The sequence below is a fragment of the Magallana gigas genome, chromosome 7 (genome assembly GCF_963853765.1).
Source record: "Magallana gigas chromosome 7, xbMagGiga1.1, whole genome shotgun sequence".
Lineage (NCBI taxonomy): Eukaryota > Metazoa > Mollusca > Bivalvia > Ostreida > Ostreidae > Magallana > Magallana gigas.
Window position 1 is genome coordinate 35,229,485 of NC_088859.1, and position 7,194 is coordinate 35,236,678.

Consider the following 7,194-nt stretch of genomic DNA (forward strand, 5'->3'; position numbering starts at 1 on the left):
CAATATTATATAAACATTATTTGTCGAGTATTATCGATTAAATAGTTCCAGCTGTTACTATAGAATTGTTCAACAAACAGGAAGCACAAATTGCTAACCAATTAATAGAACCATGTTAACAAGAGCTTGGACTTTGGGTAGTTGGGTCAAACAGCAATGTGACGTAGGCCTGTCTATTTCACTGCTAGCCACTCGGCCATGGCTCTTTGAAATCAACAAGATTTGTCTTGCTTTTGAGCTAAGACTACGTAATTGGTGCATATTTCGCTTAAAACCGCGTCATTTTTAACTTGTTTTGACGCAAGAAATAGATAGCTACTGAAACTCCAAGGTATTGTTAAAATGGTTCTATTCATATAGGATAAATAATTCATTTAATGAACATGTTATTAGTCACTATAACAAAAATTTGGAAGTTCCCTGAACTTCAAGACTGTTGATCAAGTGCAAATGAGTATCAGCATAGTCACACAAAGCACTGAGACCTCGGACTGAATTGGGAAATTCATAAACCATACAGGAGCAACTCTCTTGAGTCTTCTTGATTTTTAATTATCTTGCTCAGTCGGGCAAGTTGACTGGAATCAATTGAGGTGCACACACAGTACATGGTTAAATTTTGTTGCTAGTAAATTGGGTAAAAAATCAGTTTGAAAATCGCAATGTGCAACCTCACCTTAACATTTTACCTAGTAATAAAACGGTAGATTGATAATCATATTTTCCACCTTTAAGACCATTGTTTAGAGTACACAACTAGATGTATGCCATTTTTTCATAGTCTGTTGATTTAAGATAGTACATGTACATGCGAATGACATTCATCTTTAGTTAGTATACTGTATGATAACTACAGTTACTGTTTAATTAAATATATATGATACAAATATACATGTATTAGTTGTTTCCTACACTTTTTTTCAGTGTTGGAAACCTGCAAAAAAGAAATGAAAACAAGAAAAGATATTGATATTCAATTATAAGAATTTTAATTAATAAATACTTTTACTAATAGTGTACAGTATAGGTAAGTTTATTGGATATCCTTTACAAACAGTCAATACGTGAAAGCATAATAGGAAAGTTGAATCCATGTAGAATCGAAAAACGAAATATCTACTTCTGTTATAAGTCACTGTAAGGTCCAAAGAAATTCCTTTCATGTACCTGCCAAATGAAAAAGAATTATACGTTAAAAAGCCTTCTACAAAAAAAAAAAAATACTTTTGGAACATTGCACTAGCTTAATTTTCTTGACGAAAGATAGAAACCGTTTGCTATGCCCTTATATGGTTCATATCGCCTGAAATAATGATTGCATAAAGCCTCATCATCAAGATGATTTGAATGTAAAGAATGCTTAACTGTTTTCATCATTTCAATGAATCCATTGTTTTAATATTATAGTGCGAGATTATTTGATGTTCAATGATGAAGCCAAGACAAATTTCAGATGGGATTAGGATAGAACAAATATGTTTGTACTGATGTATGTACAACTACATTGTATTTACCTCTTCCCATTTTACTGCATACACTAACCTTGCTGCGAAATATATTTTTAAGATAGAATTAAATTAACATTACCTTCACAAAGTCAACATTTCTTGCAGTAGTTGAATTAATCGTCGTCATCATCAGGAACAAAGATTTCGCTTTCCTCCAGAAACGACGCCCCTTCTCTTCCAAGTATTGTACCAAGGGTTAGAAATGGAGTAACGACAATTGCTACCTTTGTAAGACCTAGAGGGGTCTTTTCGGGCTTAGGTAATAATGCTCCCGTTTCCTGACATACCATTGTTCGTTTTTGTATGAGATTTAACACACGGGAGTTGTTATTTTGAGAGATGCTGAGAGTTTTAAGTCGAGATGACAGAACTGCAGCTAGCCTGGTCGCCATGATTGTCAACAAAAACATAAAAGAGAAAACCAAATAATGCAAAATTTCCGTGTTGCAACTGTCAACCGCCGCCCCCCCCCCCCCCCTAAAAAAATTATAAGATAAAATAAACAAAAAATAATAATTTGAGCGTATATAAAATTTCAAGATATTGGTAATTTGACCGTGTATTCCCATTGAGTCTTTCTTATTATAGTTATAGTCACTTATACATGTACATGTATTATCATGGTCCGTTTTGAAGAACATAAATCTATGAAAATGAACACAATATAGGCACGAAACGAGCAAAAATACATTTCCATTAAAAGTGACCCTACGCGAAAAGATAAATGCATATCAAGTAAATGATTTAATAAAAATCCTGAAAATGAACAATCAATGGATAAATAAATAAAGGACTATAATTAAATACCAGCTAGGATCATTAGAGTATGATACATGTGTATATGGGCCTATATTATTATAATATGGCCCTTTTAAATGGACATTTCTTTGCACAGATCTATAAATGTGAAGTTTTTTCATAATTTTTATTTTGGTCTAAATGTACCCAATTTTGAAATATGACTTTAAAAAGTGAACCTATAAAGTACTTGTCATTCTTATATTCTTAGCATAAAACGACTTGTTTTCAAGCAGTTTTTCTTTCAGAAAGCATTGAGCGATTGCTTGAACAAACTAAATATTTAAAAAAAAAAAAAAAAAAGATGTATCTATATGGTCCGATGTATCACCTAGCTGCAGGACTGTAGCTCCCGGTCTGAAAAAATTCGGATGGACGACATGGGACCTCTATCGGAATTTCTTCAGACCGGGAGCTACAGTCCTTCAGCTAATGTATCATCATGATGTATCATCATCTACATCAAAGATGTATCTATCCAAGGCTTATAAGTGGCAAAAGTTTGTTCTTGTCCAAAGCGTATGTCTATATTTCCCATTCAAAATAAAAAAGTAAGAAAAATGTCAATTTTTGACGGATTTTTATTAGCATTTGACGTTATATAATGCCAGTGGTAACTAAACACTTTTAAAAATTGCAAATAATGGGGGCCAAATTTGACTCGCATCATATATATATAGTCATCGTCGGTTACCCACGGGTAATCGCGTCTTTTACGTGATAAGTAAATCATTTAATATTTATTCGTTTGATGAGATATCGGCGCTTCTGATTGGTCGAAAAATTTCTTTGATACCTGCATCAATAAAATTTTTGGCCGGATCTACTTTTCTCAACTGTTCTGATCTAACACTATTTATAGAACGGGAATTTCCAAGATAAACACTGTCAACAAAATGTAAAGTTGTGTCTGTTTTATTGTCAGCAAACAAAATGCAACCTTGTGAATATAAAAACTTGAAAGTTTAACCTTCAAAAATAAACAAAACACATTGTTTGATTCACGAAATAGAAAATTAAGCGTCTTCTCACGATTTCGTCTGCTTGAGATCAATCAACATTTACAGCGAGGCTGGCTGTTCCTTTTCCAGGAATATTATAACGAACATATAGGCCTATAAACTTTCACGGTAACACTGCTGTTCAAATTTGGTAACGATGATTTTTAAATATACACACGTGAATGATCTGTCATCAGAATATAAGCGTCGTAAAGAAAAGCTATGAGTAATGCATCAACTCCTTCGGCGCATTCCAAGCGGCAGATATACCATTTACATCACTGGCTATCTAGTTACCACAACGTTTACAAAAGTCGCTTATACATACTATTCTTTGTCGACATATCAGCTATTTTCGTCCACGATCGCCTTTCCTTGGATGGTTATGTCCAGTTGCATATTCCAGCGATCTCACATGAAAACTAGTTTTATTACGAGTTTTTCTGCACAGTGAATAATATCACAAGCTATCGCATGTATTTTCCTTTCGTTTTCAATTCAGCCGGTTCAGATTTTAACTCACTATTTGTGTTTAATCCATTAAATTCAGCTCAATAAGCTCTGCATCAACTGAAGGCGCATCCATTTTGAATATTGTTGCTGTTGTTGTTTTGTATTCATACGCGCCGCTTCATTTACATTATTTTCATTTTTGATCAATGACACTTCACATTTTTTTATTTGAAAATGTTTTATTAAATGATAAGAAATAAAGATAATAATTTTTCTATTGATCGACGTATCAAAGAAAAAATTGACCGGAAAACTTTTTCATCAATGCGCTACGCGCATTGATGAAGTTTTCCGGTCAATTTTTTCTTTGATACGTCGATCAATAGAAAAATTATTATCTTCATTTCTTAAATGAAGCGATCACCCATGGGTATCCGACGATAATAAAAGATAGCTCGAATATCAACAGAGACGATTTGTTCATATTACATCGGATATTTCATGATTTAAGATATATCAAATAAAGCTGTGTAAAAAGAAAATGCACAAAAATATTCTTAGACAGACCAACGAACATGAAAATACACTAGTTAGTTATATTAATGATTTATTTTCTTCTGCGAACGTGTCATAGGTTAAGTTTGAAATGAACTTCCTTAATTTATGTTTTAATATACAAATCCAAAATATATGCAGGAGGTGGGTGGGTGGGTTCTTCTATGAGGATATTAACTTCTTCATACAGTCACCATCCCCTCATCGAGGAACTTCGCGCCAAGTATATTAGATAATTTTTTTTGTTTGTTTTTTGTTGTTGTTGTTTTTTTTTTGGGGGGGGGGGGGTTGGTGGGGGCATTAAATATTTATATAAATATATCTATCATGTTATATAATTACTAGTTTATATGACACCGGATGCGATGTGAACGCAATAAGTCTGATATATCGCACAGTTGTTATTACTCATTTCACAGTTATAGACAATTTAATTACTTACATAACGTTATCCGCATATCAGCACTGGCGTCGGAAGCAAAATGAAAGGGGGGGGCTAGACTAATTCTCAGAAATATTGAAAAAAAACCAACTAATTCCCAAAACCATGAAAATTCCTAATCCGGGGGGGGGGGGGGGGCTAGTATGTCTATGACTCCAACTTCTCCATATTTCAATCTTTTTATATAGGAATAATTATATTTCCTGCGAGAAAAAGTGTGGGGGCGGGGGGCTGAACCCTCTATGATCTATGTGCCTAATGGTTAGGTCTAATTTGGCAAAAAAAAATTGGGGGGGGGGGGGGGCTAAGCCCCCCCCCCCCCCCGGTTCCGACGCCTATGATCAGGATAATTTTATGACGGAATTAAACGTGGGATATCACGAACACCTGTAGGATATTTTGTTTTAACTAGACATTATAAAGTTCTCTGTTTTCGTGTAGGTAAATACGTATACAGTGATAAAATGTTCAACCTTTGTTAATTCGAATTTAAACTCCTCAGATGAATACAAAATAATTTTGGTTAATAAATGCATTATTAAAAAAGTATAATACAAATGTCTGTAAAAAAAAAAACAAGTAAACAAACAAATAACCACATATGCTCAGGCGGACTTGAACCCAAATACAAGTTAAACCTACATGAAACAATATTTCAGTCAACAATATTTGAATTGATGATGATAATAGTGTTTAGATCAATTTTACTTGATTATTTGAAATATCAATTCGGCGTATTCACTTAATTTATAAATTCCTTCTGAATTCGAGTTTTATCAAATAGTGATAGCTTGCCTTAAAAAATCAGAATTCTTGAGCTCTAAAATTATTTGTACTCTATGTAAAACGTAATCTATTTGGGGTAAAATTATTTTTCTTATAAACAAATCAATTAATGAAAAACCTTTACCATACATTATGGCTAATTATCAACTACAGAAAGAACTGTATAATTACTATATAAATTGGTATTCCACAATCATTTATATTTTACAACTGTAAAACAAAGGTTACATGACCAATATATCCCAAAATGGTTTAGTGAAATTAATGACTAGTCAAAAGGGCGAATTTCCAAGATTTTTAAGAAAAATTTTAGTTATGAAAATTACATTAATATATTGCCACATAAGCTCAGAAAGGTTTTTATGAAATTTAGAACCTCAGGTCACCATCTCCCAGACTGGGAGATGTTACAATACTCCTTTAAACCAAGGAGTGTGTAAACTGTGAACTGTAAATATCTTGATGATAAATACTGGTCAGCGCCAAATACTATTAAGTTTTGTGAACTTATGTCTCGTTCTAATATTACAAACCTGAAAAAAATTATGTTATTTTATTATCAAAATACACAGTATGATATGATAGTCTGTCCTTCATTATTATACTTTTTCCTATCTTCATTGTATATATTGTATATTTATGCTTATTTACTATTTATTTACTACTTATCTATTCATTTATAAAATGTACCTCTGACTTTGGAACTGTATACTAGTATAATGATTGACCTCATATACCATTTCATGGTTTGAGCGAATAAACTGAATTGAATTGAATTTAATTGACAACTTAGGGATGTTATTATTTTTGTATACGTTTCATTAACATAATTATTGAGACTTTCTACGTAAGTAAATTAATTAAACTTAATATCCTGATCCGTGTCAAGCATCAACTGTTTTAAAAAATGAGGTCCTCCTGCCCATTTGCAGTTACAAAAAAAAAAATTAAAATGAAATGAAACCGGTTCATTCATAAAGTGTAGAAATAGTTCAATTATATTAAAGTACATTAGATTGTAGACGTTCTATCCTACGAAAGCCCATTGAGCTCATTTCCATAGGTAAAAAAAATATTTTTTTCGCGAATAAACGCGAAACTTTCGCGATATAACGCGTTACTTTCGCGAATAAACGCGAAACTTTCGCGATTTAACGCGTTACTTTCGCGAATAAACGCGAAACTTTCGCGATTTAACGCGTTACTTTCGCGAATAAACGCGAAACTTTCGCGAATAAACGCGTAACTTTCGCTATATAACGCGAAACTCTCGCGAATTAACGCGAAACCATTATATAAATATTGTCATTTCATACTAGAGCCCTTATGAAGATAAACGATTGAAAACAAACACATTTTAAGTTTTAAGTCATAAAACACTTTTTTCATTATTATTATAATATCCGTGTTACGTTGATTTATGATGACAAATTATCTTTATCACAAATAGATACAATAAATAATAAATCTGATAAAACTTTATAGCATTTTTATATCTAATGTATCCCAAGTAGATAATAAGTTTGAGCATCATTTGTTTATTTTCATTTGTTCGCCGACCCTGTCTTCGAACAGACATTCATTGATTATCTTGTTCTTATAAAATTAATATAAATTCAACTGTCGGAAACTTTTTTAAAATCTTAATATT

The 7,194-nt window shown here is 32.4% G+C and overlaps 1 long non-coding RNA gene across 1 annotated transcript; it reads right to left on the minus strand.

The window, feature by feature from the left end:
- Positions 1-966: 966 nt before the first annotated feature.
- LOC109620418 (uncharacterized) lies at positions 967-1,910 on the minus strand. The gene is made up of 2 exons (XR_002201108.3): positions 1,588-1,910; positions 967-1,167 (listed from the first exon to the last, which is right to left on the minus strand). It is a non-coding gene; the product is annotated as an uncharacterized lncRNA (long non-coding RNA).
- Between the last annotated feature and the right edge of the window lie 5,284 nt (positions 1,911-7,194).